Source organism: Anser anser (genome assembly GCF_964211835.1).
Source record: "Anser anser genome assembly, chromosome: W".
Lineage (NCBI taxonomy): Eukaryota > Metazoa > Chordata > Aves > Anseriformes > Anatidae > Anser > Anser anser.
In genome coordinates, this window is record NC_139731.1 from 1,549,776 (window position 1) to 1,563,709 (window position 13,934).

The following is a 13,934-nucleotide window of genomic DNA, read 5'->3' on the forward strand; positions in this document are numbered from 1 at the left end:
CCCCTCCAAGTGAAAGCAAACTGCGGCCTGCATGCTGCTGCCAGAGGGATGGAGAAAAATGCATTAGCGATATCAGTTGTGGCGTACCACTTGGCTGCCGTTGATTCCAGTTCGTACTGAAGTTCTAGCATGTCCGGCACTGCAGCACTCAGTGGTGGTGTGACTTCGTTCAGGCCGCAATAGTCCACCGTTAGCCTCCACTCACCATTAGACTTTCGCACTGGCCATATAGGACTATTAAAGGGTGAGTGAGTCTTGCTGATCACTCCTTGACTCTTCAGCCGATGAACCAACTCATGGATGGGAATCAGGGAGTCCCAGTTGGTGCGATATTGCCATCAGTGCACCGCTGTGGTAGCGATTGGTACTTGCTGTTCTTCGACCTTCAGCAATCCTACAATGGAAGGGTCTTCTGAGAGACCAGGAAGGGTAGACAGCTGCCTAATCTTCTCTGCGCTCAAAGCAGCTATGCCAAAAGCCCACCGGTACCCTTTTGAATCCTTGAAGTACCCTCTCCTGAGGTAGTCTATGCCAAGGATGCATGGAGCCTCAGGGCCAGTCACAATGGGATGCTTTTGCCACTCATTCCCAGTTAGACTCACTTCAGCTTCCAATACAGTTAATTGCTGGGATCCCCCTGTCACTCCAGAGATACAGATGGGTTCTGTCCCTTGGTAGCCTGATGGCATTAAGGTTCATTGTGTGCCAGTGTCCACTAAAGCTTTGTATTCTTGTGGTTCCAATATGCCAGGCCATCGGATCCACACAGTCCAATAAATCCGGTTATCCCTCTCCTCTACCTGGCCAGAGGCAGGGCCCCTCTAGTCCTGGTTGGAGTATCTGCCACTTAATTCTTGCAAATGTGAAGCAGAGGTCCCTTCATCAGGGTCAAGAATAACATCAGCCCTTCTACTGCCTCTGTGGAACTGCCCAACAGGAGTAGCATTTTTCTTAGGAGCCCCTCTTCTTGCTGCTGCATTTCCTTTCAGTTCACGTACCCGAGCAATTAGGGTTGAAGTAGGTACACCATCCCATTTCCTCATATCTTCCCCGTGGTCACGCAGATAAAACCACAAGGTGCCATGTGGTGTGCGTCTTGGGTACTCTCTCTCGAGCAGGAAAATACTGATTCTTAGTGGCTGAAATATCACTCCATCTGGGTGAGGAGGGATATGCTCGTTCTACGAGGTGGTCAAGTCTTTCAGACAGTTTCTCCACAGCTGAGACACAGGCCCGTAGCGGAGCAGAGAGGTTGTCTTCATATTTTTGAAGATGGCAGGACAGATTATACACTGTTGGTCCCATCCCCTCATCCCAATGAATTCCTGACAGTGTACTGGCATGTGATGATGGTGCATTCCGCACCAATTTACGCCACATGGATGTTGTGCACTGGACTTCATCGGGATCTTGAGGTGTCTGGGCATTGTCCAAATCACTATAAATCATCTCCAGCACAGCTAATTCCCGCAGATGTTGGAGACCTTCATCCATAGTGGCCCACTTGCCTACTTGATATACAATATCTTCGTTATGGGGATACCTTTATTTCACAGCTGCCAGGAGTCGCCTCCAGAGGCTGAGAACCTGTGTCCCTCTCCCAATTCCTTTGTCAATTACCATTTCTCTAGAGAGGGATCCCAGCTGCTTGGCTTCATTGCCTTCTCATTTTTGGCTATTGGCCCCAGCATCCCAGCATCGAAGGAGCCAGGTGAGGATGTGTTCACCTGGGTGTCGACCATAATCCTTTCGTATTTCTCGCAACTCACTCAGGGATAGGGATCGAGTGGTTTCTGATTCCTTTATGATTTCCATCTCTTCTTCCTGCTGTTTTTGTGATGGCTCTGCTTTAGAGGTGCCTGCCTTCTCCCCTTCTCCCTCCTTCTTAGGAGAGGCTTCTTCCCTTACTAAACGAGCTGACTTCTGTTTCCATTGTTTTGACTTGACTATGGGGGTGACTGATACCATAGTCGGTTGGTCCTCTGGGTCAGCCACAGCATGTGTTATCTGGTCATCAGATTCAGATACTTCCTCCCTCTCTTCAAGGTGCTGGATGATGTTAAACAGTGTTTGATATGCGTAAGCCAGGACCCAGCACAATGCTGCAAGCTGTCGTTCTCTGGCATTATCAGGGTCAGGGCATACGACTCTCAAACATTCTATCAGGTTTTTAGGATTTTGCACTTGTTCAGGGGTGAAGTTCAAAACTATTGGAGGAGACACCCGTGACAGGTACCTGCCGATATCCTCCCACACACCTTGCCACCTGCCACAAAACTTTTTCGGGACAGATTCCCGGGTAAGCTTTCTAAACAATCGAATAATCTTAGAGAGAAGAGGAAACCCGTTATTCAGAATTAGAAATAGCAATATATGGGTTACACATGGATATTCAAAATACTCAGAAAGCATTGTAATTAGCCCGCTGTGAAAGAAGGAGGAGGTACCATTCCTGATATTATTCATAAACTGACTTCCAGATGAGGAAAGGAAGGCAGTGTAATTCTGAATATTCTCTAAAAGATAGTTTCCATGAGACCCAAATGATAGCAGTGCAGAGCCTGAATGCCAGATTAAACTCAAGGCCAGTGCTTGGCAGCACAGTGAATTAAAAAAAAAAACAGATAGTAGCACATTCTCGGATCGGATATAGAGGAGAAAGGAGAACATGACATGGATTGCACGACACATGATCAAACACGCCAATATTAACAGGACACTGAACATGGTGACTAGCAAGTAAGTGTGTTAGTTGTAAGCGTTTTAATCAATTCTACTGTTATCTCAACCCTTCGAGCCCCACGTTGGGCGCCAAAAAGGACTGTGGTGGTTTTACCGTGCTAGGCAGCTGAACACCACAACCGCTCTCTCACTCCCCCTCCTTAGATGAGGAGGGGAAGAAGTAAAGGAAAGAACAACTCACGGGTTGAGATAAGGGTAATTTAATTAAAGGGAAAAAATAATTATTAAGGAAAGATTATTATTAATTAAACAATTTAACTAAACAATTTAACTAAACAATTAACAATTTAACTAAAGGGGAAAAAAAAAAGGAAAGGGGAAAAGGGAGGGGGAAAAGGGAAAACTAAACAAAACAAGTAAAGGCTATGTGAAAGTGCAGAGGAAAGAAATTACTCTCTGCTTCCCACAAATGAGCTATGCTTGACGACGTCCTTGAAGCACGGCCTCAATGCACGTAGCCGGTGTTCGGGAGGAGGACGGACGTTTTCACAACGAGAACCCACCCCTCCTCTCTTCCTCCTTTTTCCACCTTTTATTGCTGAGTGTGACATCATATGGTATGGAATATCCCTTTGGTTGGTTTAGGTCAGCTGCCCTGGTGATGTTTCTTTTCTCACATTTTTGCCCACCCCCTAGGGGGGTTAGAGAGAGTCCTGATGCTGTGCCAGCACTGCTCAGCAGCAGACACAACACTGGTCTGATACCATTGCTGTTTTAGGTACGAGTGCAGAGCACAGCACTGTATGGGCTGCTGCAGGGAAAGTTAACATCCCAGCCCGACCCAGTACACCCATCCCTGGAGGTATTCAAGACCAGGCTGGATGAGGCCCTGAGCAACCTGATCTAGTGGGCAGCATCCCTGCCTATGGCAGGATGGTTGGAACCAGATGATCTTTAAGGTCCCTTCCAACCCAAGCCATTCTATGATTCTATGATTCTATGATTATATGAAATAGGTTGTGTGACCCCCCCCCCCATCACCAGTGGAGAGGTTAGGAGTTTTAAGAAGGAAATTAAACCTTTAATTGAGGACTCCATAGGACTAGAGGAACACTTAGATCAGTTTCTAGGGCCTAATTTATATCCCTGGGGAGAGATGATTTCAATCCTATGTTATTCACTGGAGAAGAGTGGGGATTAATTAAGAGTGCACCTAACCACCCCTCCCCGCCCCGGACCAGGAGCAATTCCAGTAGAGCAGAAATATCCACTTGCCGATATGAGAGACTTAAGGGACATAATAATGGGGATTAGGGAAGCAGTAACAAAGTCCCAGAATTTTACTGAAGCATTTGAAATCTGACAACAAAAGGATGAATTCCCTAATGACTTTCTGCAAAGACTGAGGGATGGAATGAGGAAGTACTCGGGGATGATTCCTGAGGACCCTCTAGCCCAAGGGCTTTTGAAAGTACACTTTGTGACTAAAACCTGGTTGGACATACAGAAAAAGCTCCAGAAGATGGAAGGATGGAGTGAACAGCCACTAGAGACCCTCCTGCGGGAGGCCCTGAAGGTTTATGTCAGGAGGGGAGAGGAGAAGGAAAGACAGAGAGTGAAACTAATGATATCCACAGTGAATCAGGTAATGAAGCAGAGGATTGGAGATGAAGGGAGAAATTGTCAGGATAAGTCGGACCCAGGGTGGAAGGTTGAGGAAGAGAGATGAAAGAATGATAAGCAGAGGAAGCTACCTGTGTTGCAGTCTAAATTACAACAGGGACAAAGAAGATGTTTCAAGTGTGGTCAAGCTGGTCACCACAGCTGTTATAAATTCAGAATAGGGGAGTCAGGGCTTCTCAGAAAGCTGGTCCCACTGAGAGCCCTTGATAAATTTAGTGGTGGGACCTACTGAAGAAGAAGTTGTATTTTTAGTAGATACTGGGGCAGATAGATCATCACTGGCCCATAAATTAACTGATGAAATCCTAAGGGTGACAGGGGTAGAAGGGATGGGGATAACAGTGCCTCTTTTGGGGGATACCAAAATGAGACTGGGGGATAAAACAATCACTGGGCAAGTACTGTATGTACCTGAGGCAGAGACTAATTTGTTGGGGAGGGATTTGATGATGAAATTGGGTATTCAAATATTAAGTTGTCAGGTGGGAATAACGGTATCAATGAAGTTATTGACAGAAGATGATGAAAAAGAAGTAGACCTCATAGTTTGGGTCAAGGAGGGAAATAGAGGAGGAATTAATATTACCTCCCTAAAGATAGATATACAGGAAGGATATGAGGCAATAAAGCAGAAGCAATACCGTATTTCAGCTGAGGGACAAAATGGTCTTAAATCAGTAATAAGAGAATTGATTAAAGATGAATTATTGGAACCATGCATCTCTCCTTTTAACACTCCTGCCAGTAAGAAAGGCTGATGGTTCTTACCAACTGGTACAGGATCTAAGAAAAAATACAGAGATAGTGCGGAAGCGCCACCCTGTGGTTCCAAATCCATACATTGTGATGAGCAAGATCCCACATGAGCATAAGTAGTTCAGTGTGATAGATTTAAAAGATGCCTTTTGACCCTGTCCACTGGACCCTGTGAGCAGAAACATATTTGCCTTTGAGTGGAAAGACCCTGAAACAAGTCAGAAACAAAAATATAGATGGACTGTTTTACCTCAGGGGTTCACAGAATCACCAAATTTATTTGGGCATGTTTTAGAGCAGATTTTAGAGCAATTCTTGCCATGTAGACCCAAGACACTAGAACCTGGAGCACCTTCTCCCCTCCTTCAATGATTTTGTGAAGAAGGTATAGAAAGGCATCGAGTAGCTTGTGAACCTGTAGTACTCAGCCAATGAGGAAACGGGAGGAATCAAGCATCGGGTAATAGGGGATATAAGGTTATGATATACTTTTGCTGGGCGCTCCTGCTTGCAGGACACCCACCATTGCAATCGTGAATAAAATAGCTTCACAGAAGATCCTGTCTGAGAAAATTATTGAGGTTTTTCTCACACTACAGGTGAGTCAGTCTCACCTCTGTGCCTGGCAAGATCATGGAGCAGATCCTTCTGGAAACCATGCTAAAGCACGTTGAAAATAAGGAGGTGATTGGTGACGGCCAACATGGCTTCACTAAGGGCAAATCATGCCTGACATATCTGGTGGCCTTCTATGATGGGGTTACAGCATTGGTGGATAGAGGAAGAGCAACGGACATGGACTTGCACAAAGCATTTCACACTGTCCTGTACAATATCCTTGTCTCTGAATTGGACAGACATGGATTTGATGGATGGACCACTCAGCGGGTAAGGAATTGGTTGGATAGTCGCACTCAAAGAGTTACAGTCAACAGTTCAATATCCAAGTACAGATCAGTAACGATGTTGTTCCTCAGGAGTCGGTATGGGGGGGACCGGTGCTGTTTAACAACTTTGTCGGCAGCATGGACAGTGGGATCAAGTGCACCCTCGGCAAGTTTGCCGATGACACCAAGCTGTGCGGTGGAGTCGACACGCTGGAGGGAAGGGAAGCTGTCTAGAGGGACCTTGACAGGCTTGAGAGGTGTGCCTGTGCAAACCTCATAAAGTTCAACAAGGCCAAGTGAAAGGTCCTGCATCTGCATTGGGGCAATCCCAACACAAATACAGGCTGGGCAGAGAATGGATTGAAAGCAGCCCTGATGAGAAGGATCTGGGGGTGTTGGTTGATGAGAAGCTCAACGTGAGTCGGCAATGTGCGCTTCCAGCCCAGAAAGCCACCGTATCCTGGGCTGCATCAAAAGAAGCATGGCCAGCAGGTCGAGGGAGGTGGTTCTGCCTCTCTACTCTGCTCTCATGAGATTCCATCTGGGGTACTGCATTCAGCTCTGAGGCCCCCAGCACAAGAAGGACGTGGACATATTAGAACAAGTCCTGAGGAGTGCCACAAAAATGATCAAGGGGCTGGATCACCTCTCCTACGAATAAAGACTGAGAGAGTTGGGGTTGTTCAGCCTGGAGAAGAGAAGGCTCCACTGGAGCCTTCCATTACCTACAAGGGGGCCTACAGGAAAGCCTGGAAGAACTCTTTATCAGGGAATATAGTGAAAGGACAAGGAGTAATAGCTTTAAACTAAAAGAGGGAAGATTTAGGTTGGATATAAGGAAGATATTCTTTACTATGAGGGTGGTGAGGCACTGGAACAGGTTGCCCAGAGAAGCTCTGGGTGCCGCATCCCTGGAGGTGTTCAAGGCCAGGTTGAATGGAGCTTTGAGCAACCTGCTTTAGTGGAAGGTGTCCCTGCCCATGGCAGGGGAGATGGAACTATATGATCTTTAAAGTCCCTTCCAACCCAAACCATTTTATGCTTCTATGATTCTATTCTCTTTCTCTTAACAGTTATCTTCCCATTCCATAAGCTTTCTCCAAAATAACCATAAGACCTGGGAATGACTTTGGCCCCATCTGTCAAGGTGGTTGCTGAGGAAAGCAACCTATCATCGGTTACCAGGGATAAGAGATCGGCACTTCCCTTTCCACTTCCCTTCCTCGGGAAGTTGTAGAGAGCAATGAGGTTGCCTCTGAGCATTCTCTTCTCCAGACTAGACAACCCAAGTGTCCTCAGACTCTCTCATAGGACATGCCTTCCAGTGCTTTTACCAGCTTTCTTTCCCTCCTCTGGACACTTTCAAGGACCTTAACATCCTTTTTATATTGTGGAGATCAGAACTGCACACAATATTCAAGGTGAGGTTGCAACAACCTTAGGGCTACAAAGATGATGAAGGGCCTAGAGGGGAAGATGTATGAGGAGTGGCTGAGGTCATTTGGTCTGTTTGGCCTGGAAAAGAGGAGGCTGAGAGGAGACCTCATCGCAGTTTAAAGCTTCCTCACGAGAGGGAGCAGAGGGGCAGGCATTGATCTATTCTCTCTGGTGACCAGCGGTAGGACCCAAGGGAATGGAGTCAAGCTGCAACAGGGGAGGTTCAGGCTGGATATCAGGAAAAGGTTCTTCACCGAGAGGGTGGTTGCACACTGGAACAGGCCCCCCAGGGATGTAGTCACAGCATCAAGCCTGTTGGAGTTTAAGAAGTGTTTGGACTATGCTCTTAGCCATATGGTCTGAATTTCTGGGTAGACCTGTGTGGAGCCAGGAGTTGGACTTGATGATCCTTGTGGGTCCCTTCCAACTCGGGATATTCTATGATTCTATGACTCTGTGAACAATGCTAAATATACTGGGAGGATCACCTCTTTTTTTACTGGCTGGCTATGATGTGTTTAATGCATCCCAAAATGCAGTTTGCCCTCTTGGCTGCCAGGGCACACTGCTGACTCATGTTCAGCCTGTTGTCGACCAGCACCCCCAGATCACCCCTAGAGACCAGCTGAGCTGCTCTCTAGGCACTCGTCTCCCAAGCTGTGCCTGTGTCCAGCATTACTTCATCCCAGGTGCAGAACCCTGGATTTATCTTTGCTGAACTTCATGCCACTGATGATTGTCCAGTGCTCCAATGGATCTAGATCCTTCTGCAAGGCCTCCTGTCCCTCCAGGCAGTCAACAGAACCTCTCAGTTTAGTATCATCTGAAAACTTGCTGAGGATGAATTCCACTCCTGCATCCTGATCATTGATAAAAATTTTGAATAGGACTGGCTCTAGAACTGAGACCTGGGGAACACAGCTAGTGACTGGCTGCCAGCCAGATGTAGCCCCATCCACTACAACTCTTTGAGCTCTACAGTTGAGCCAGCTCATTACCCAGCATAGTGTGAACCTCTTCAATACACAGTTGGACAATTTGTCCCAAAGGATGCCGTGCGGGACAGTATCACAGAATAGTTGAGGTTGGAAGGAACCTTGTGGTGGTTTTACAGAGTTGGGCAGCTGAGCTCCACCACGACAACTCTCTCACTCCCCCTCCTCAAAGGGAAAGGGGGAGAAAATATGATGAAAAGGGCTCAAGGATTGAGATAAAGACAAGGAGATCACTCAACAACTATCATCATGGGCAAAACAGACTCAGTGTAGAAACGCCAGTAATAAATCCAGTACCATTAGATTCTGGAATACCATCTTTGACAGACTTGTCACCTCCTCATGCAGTGCCCAGATGGCATCCAGAGTGTTGTTTTCTAATTCTTTGATTACAGCTGAGATATCAAAATAGCTTTTTCTAATTCACTCACACTTAACCAAGTGTTAAACCACCTCACAAAACTGTGAAATGCCCTGTTCCTTTTCACTACAGGACTAGCTGGATTCCTCTTAATTCTGTGTTTATGGGTCCCAAGGGAGCTTTGGCTTTGTATGTCTTCAGTAATAGTTCCATTTAGAATTATTGCCCCCAGGGTGCAAGCTCCCTTCCACCCTGGGGGCAACACCTTCCTAGCCCTATTACCACATAGCCAATATTACCCCTGGCCGTTCAGGACTGGCCAGCCAGTTACAGGATGATTCCCATGTTGTATCTGGTGTGCATTATATATATTAGCATTCCTGTAGCTACCATATTTGGTATAGTATGGATAATTCCCTACCTCACAGGTAACATTTCCACACCCAGGGTCAGTATTATTGCCCCCTGAATTTCCATCAGTATGAAGAATGATATACATATTATTATAAAAAACAGAATAGCCTGGGAACACTCTATGTAATCCAACTCTTTTTCCCCAATTACATGTGGTATTCATAATTTTTTCCTAAGGAGAATTTAAAGGTTAGTTTACAACCACGATTCACACCTCCTCCTAATTTTTAATTTTAAAGGTTCTCCTATAGAAACAGTCTCTCAGGTCTCAGGGTCAACTGATGCCTTCACCTGGGTATAATGAGTGCAATGAGTCCACCATTTCTCAGCTGTTCTTACTGTCATCTCAGTAGTCAGGAGTACCTGGAATGGTCTGTCCCACTCAGGTTGTAGCTTCGATTCTCTCCATGTCTGTATCAGAACCCAGTCTCCTGCTCAGGATGGATGGATCGGGGCTTCCAAGGGTGGGGTTTGAGTTAACAATCCACAGGTCCTGAGAGATGACAAAGAGGATGACAGCCCAAGTATATAGTTTTTAAGAAAAGCATCTTTTGTCTCGAATTGAGGTAATTCATTCCCTTTGTCCATGTACAGCAATCCAAATAATATTTCATATGGTGAAACTCTCACATCTTTTCTTGGAGGTGTTTGAATTTGGAGAAGTGCCAAAGGTAAACACTTTGTTCAGGGGAGCCGAGTTTCCAGAACTTAGTCAGTTGCTTCTTTACTGTCTGGTTCATCCTCTCCACCCTTCCAGAAGAGGAAGGATTCCAAGGACTGTGAAATTCCCATTTAATTCCTAGAATCCACATTAGTCCTCGCAATATTTGTAATGTAAAGTGAGTTCCTTGATCAGAGTCAATATTTTCAACAATTCCATTCCTGGGAATTATCTGTTCTAGAATTACCTTAGCTACCAAGCTCGCAGTAGCAGATACTGAAGGGAAAGCTTCCACCCACCCTGACAAGTGATCAACCAAGACTAATAAGTATTTAAATCTACCTACTCTGAGGAGTTTGTAAAATCTACCTGCACACTTTGGAAGGGTTGAATTCCTGGTTCTCGCCCCACTTTGGGCTGACTGCGGATAATTTTCCTATTTACCTTTTGACATGCTACACAACTCCTGCATACTTGTTTAGCCAGAGTATGTGTATTCCAACACATACATATTTCCATAGCACAGCGTCACACATTGCTTAAATTCCTCAATGACTCCCTTGATGTAAAACAGTTAATATTTGCCTCATTAGCGCTTTATTCATCATTTCTCTCCCATCAGGAAGTATCCATTTTCCTTTGGACTCTGTGGCTCATAATTCCTTAAAAACATATTCCACTAAATTCCTTAAATTCCTTAAAAACTCTTTTCCACTAAATATCTGCTTTTCCAGTGGGGAGGGTACTTTCAGACACTAGATGCCTTAAATACTTGACTTCTCTTTCTACATATTGTAATTTATTTTCCAATACTCTCAAGCCTTGTTTTCCCAGAAAGTTGAATAGCTTGTAAGTGGCTTCCTTCACAACTGTTTTCTCCTGTCCTGACAACAAAAGATCATCCACATATTGTAACAGTAATGCCTCCTGAGAAGGTTGGAATTGCTCCAAAATTTGTTTTAGAACTTGCCCAAATAAATTCAGTGACTCTGTAAATCCCTGAGGTAGAACTGTCCATCTGTATTGTTGCTTCCGCCCGATTTCAGGGTCTTCCCACTCCAAGACGAATATATCTTTGCTCTCAGAGTCTGAGAGCATCCCTTTAACAGCACCATTATTCCAGTCTAACAATTTACTATTTGAATGCCCAATTTCATTGTCAAATCCTTTCCCAACAAGTTAGTCCCTGCCTCAGGTGAAGGCATGCACGACATGGACAGCTGATGGCTCTTCAACAGCAGGACCTTTATTGCCATTTTTCACCACTACATTTATTTTCCCCGTAGCCCCACACGCTGTCCATGCGCCTGAATCTGTCTTACAATTGGTTAGAGACCCTCAGACGCGCCTCGAGCCAGCCAGCAATTGGCTACTGCCCAAAGCTCATCTTTAACACTGTAGCCAATTTACTTTATCTCGTCCTTGCTCAAGTTTTTGGTTCTACCGCTGTTTTCCTCATTATCTCTAACTCAGGGACGTGTGAAACAGCATGAAGCCACCTGCGAATTCCTTTCCCACAAAACAGCACAAAGCTCCCTGCGAATTCTTCTCCCACAATTCCCCCTTTTTTATTTTCAATCAACCAAACACTTTCTATAGATTTTTCTATCAATCACCGCAGACACTGCAATAAGCAAGGTACAATAAGCAACAGGGTGAAAAATCACATGCAGAACTACAATTGTAAAGTAGCGTGCCTACTAGAATCTACATCAGTCAACAAGTCATTAAGCGCTAGGGATATTGCTTCGCAGCGATGCTGCTTCTTACTCACACAGCACAATCACACAATCACGCAAAGAGGCCTCTTGCATTTCTCATTCATACCACAAGAAAATATCACTTAAAATAATTTGTCCACAGCTTCAGGAGGTCCTTGTCTACTCCCGTGGTGAGCGGCTGAGAGTGGAGACCCCTCCGAGGAAAAAATGCTCGGGGTGCACCTAGGGGCGTCCGTTCCACAGTCAATCCCACAGCCGAGCAGAGCGGCTCCTGGCGCAAGGAAGGATGCTATTATAATTTGTATAATGACAGCAAAGAGATGCATTGCAATAAGGAGCAAGTGTGGCATTGACCTTATTTTTTTTTTCTTGAGCAATTAAATCTTACACATGCTATTACTGTTACACATCTCAGGATATCTAATTCCTGTGGCTCTAGGGGCGTTTGCAGTAAGTAGACAGTCCAGTCTTTGTTATCTGCTGGGTTCCCCACCAGACATGTTGTAGATGGGTCGTTTCATTGGCTCCACCAGATCCAGGAACCTCCTCCCATCTAACCTTTAGTGCACTGCTGTATTAATCAGCTCCAGATTATCACCGAATGGGTCACCCACAGTCTGGGCTGGACTGAGACCCAGGAGGCACCGAAGCTGCAGAGGTGGACGAGGATGATGGTCCCAATCATGGTCGCATGCCACGAGCTGGCACCCATCGTGGTCCTTGCCCTGTGGAAACACAAGCGTACCCTCGCTCCCAGGTTATTAGGGGATATGGTCCTTCCCACCCCCCAGTATCCAGATTTCTCATCATAACCATTGCTTTTCCTGTTGGAATGGATGTTAGTCCTGATTCCATTGATTTAAAATGCTTAATTATAGGTGGTATTTCTTTGTATTGAAAAGGTAGTGTCAAATGATTTATGACATATACCACTTTGTTTAATCTATTCTGCAGGGTCTCCTGTGTCTCCCCCTTTTTCTGTTTAGCCAATAAGTCCTTTAATGTGCGGTGAACACGTTCTACTATTGCTTGTCCTGTGGGTGAGTGTGGGATGCCTGTCTTGTGAGTGATACCCCAGGTATGGGAAAAAAGTCGCGTAGAGCAGCTTGCATAAGCTGGGCCATTATCAGTTTTTATTTCTTTAGGGATTCCAAGGGCAGTGAAGGCCGCACAGAAATGCGCCTGTGCATGACGGCTTGTTTCGCCCGTCATCGCAGAGGCCCAGCGCGCATGCGAAAAAGAATCTATGGACACGTGAACGTATTTTAGCCTCCCGAACTCGGGAATGTGAGTAACGTCAGTTTGCCAAAGCTGAAGAGAAGAGAGGCCCCTAGGATTAACTGTAGTCAGTGGGCCTGATCATTTTTGACAATCCGGGCAGGTCTGTACTATAAGCTTAGCATCTCCTATGGGGATGGCAAACTGTTTGGACAATGCCTTTGCAGCCTGGTGGAAGAATTGATGTGATAAATGAGCCTGGGACAATGTATTTGGCACTGGGACTTGGAATGCAATGTTAGTCAATTGATCGGCCCGGGCATTTCCTTCTGTAAAGAATCCCGGGAGTGTCGTATGACTTCTAATGTGGATCACGCAATAAGGGTGGGTACGGTGCTCTACAAGAAATAATAACTCTTTAAATTTTAAGAATAGTGCCTCGTTCTGGGTGTGTTTGATCTGAGATCTTTCAATTCGTTGTGCTACTCCTACTGCATAATGTGAATCAGAGACAATATTTAGTGGAGCCTGGTCCCGTTGCTTGAATGTCATTGCTACCGCATGTAATTCTACTATCTGAGGGGAGCCCTGTATTGTTTCTATCACATGTTGCCAGTGGCCTCCTTGTTCCCACACGACTACAGCTTTTCTTGTTCTCCCTGACCCGACTGTGAATACTGTTTGTCCTTGGACTGGGTGCCATCAATATAGTGGCTTGTCCTCAACCTGTACATTATTATAAAAAGTAAGCATTTTATGAGATGGGAGATGTATATCAAGTTGACCCTTGAAACCCGAAAGGGCTGATTGTAGCTCTAAGCTATTCTGGAGGCACCAATCAAGATAGTCTTTAACTATCGGAATGATAATGGATTTTGGCTCTTCTCCGGCCATTTCTATAATTTGTTCTCTACCCTTCCTAATCAAATCTGAAAACATTTCAATGCGGGTGGCAAGCGTCTTTGTCGGTTGGTGGGGTAGAAACACCCATTCTAATAGCAGCAACGGGTCTGTTGCATTGGAGTCCCATTGCGCAATAATAGCTAAAGGTTGTGGATTCTGGTTGCATATGTAGAGCTGAATGGGTAAATTTTCTGCTTGCCGCTGGCATTATTGGGC

General features: G+C 45.5%; 1 protein-coding gene across 1 annotated transcript in view; it reads left to right on the top strand.

The window, feature by feature from the left end:
* LOC310888609 (uncharacterized protein) overlaps positions 1 to 13,934 on the top strand; it is a gene marked incomplete at both ends in the record, with an annotated part of 380,131 nt that overhangs the window by 344,213 nt on the left and 21,984 nt on the right. The gene's annotated exons all lie outside the window — the stretch shown is intronic.